The 1,254-nt window shown below is 38.4% G+C and overlaps 1 non-coding gene across 1 annotated transcript; it reads right to left on the reverse strand.

Moving 5' to 3' along the window:
• Positions 1 to 851: 851 nt before the first annotated feature.
• LOC112815547 (U2 spliceosomal RNA) lies at positions 852 to 1,042 on the reverse strand. Its single transcript, XR_003206010.1, has one exon. It is a non-coding gene; the product is annotated as a U2 spliceosomal RNA (small nuclear RNA).
• Between the last annotated feature and the right edge of the window lie 212 nt (positions 1,043 to 1,254).

Consider the following 1,254-nt stretch of genomic DNA (forward strand, 5'->3'; position numbering starts at 1 on the left):
AGTATGGTAAGGAGAAATGTCTAACCCTCATTCTCTCAAAATACTAGAGGCTACCTAAATATTTACTAAAAGAACCTGTGAACTGGGGCGCCTGGGTGGCTCAGTCAGTTGAGTGTCTGACTCTTGGTTTCGGCCCAGGTCATGATCTCAGGGTCATGAGATTGAGCCTCATGTTGGGCTTGGTGCTCAATGCAGAGTCTGCTTGAGATACTCTCTCTCTCTCTCTCTCTCTCTCTCTCTCTCTCAAATAAATAAATCTTTAAAAAAAAGGACTTGTGAACTGGTGAATAGTCAAATTGGCCTAGGTCATACAAACTTGCATTTAAGCATTTTTATTTGAATGATTTACTTCTCCTCAAGTATCTTGCATTCAAAATTAATGACCCTTAAGTTGTAACTGGCATAATCTATTCTTTCTTTAGACTTCTATCTCTGAAAATTCTTTTCACCTTCTGTGTGATCCCCCAGAGGATCCCACTTCCACCTCTGATAAGGACCACATATGTAAGGTTCCCACAACAGTTTTAAAAAAACATTACCCATGAGATCTAGCTCTTTTCTGAGATTTCTTTACAAACAAGAAACCCCAACACTGTATTACTAACACTGCCACAGTGGGAATCAAGGAATCTGGATTTTAGTTCTTGCTCTGCCACAGGACTACAGCGTGACCTTGGGCAAACTAATTAAACATTCCTTATCTTTTTTTTTTTTTTAATGAGAAGCTCCCCTTCAACTTTATTACTCCCACGGAAAGGGTCCAGTGCAAAGCAGATGCGCTTCAGTCCACACAGAAGTGCACCATGTACCTACAACTCAGACTGATTTTAGAAACTTGGTTATTTCCCCTGAGGGGGTGCACCATTCCTGGAAGTAGTGCAATACCAGGCCGATGCGTGGAGTGGATGGAGCAAGCTCCTATTCTATCTCCCTACTCCAAAAATCCATTTAATATATTGTCCTCGGATAGAGGACGTATCAGATATTAAACTGAAAAGAACAGAGACCACACTTGATCTTAGCCAAAAGCCCTAGAAGCAATTAAATATTCCTTATCTTTAAAGTAAATTGCACCTATTTTTCAGCTTTATTGAGGTATATTTGACAAAAATTATACAATACTTAAAGTGTACAATGTGATGATTTGATATACATTGAAATTACACCCAATTTTTATTATGTGGTTTTCTTTTTCAAATTGTTTTTATTATGTAGAAACCTACTTATACTGGAGAGTAAACAGGGCTAGTATGA

The sequence above is a fragment of the Callorhinus ursinus genome, unplaced genomic scaffold (genome assembly GCF_003265705.2).
Source record: "Callorhinus ursinus isolate GAN/ISIS: 27379988/994484 unplaced genomic scaffold, GSC_fseal_2.0 scaffold64, whole genome shotgun sequence".
NCBI lineage: Eukaryota > Metazoa > Chordata > Mammalia > Carnivora > Otariidae > Callorhinus > Callorhinus ursinus.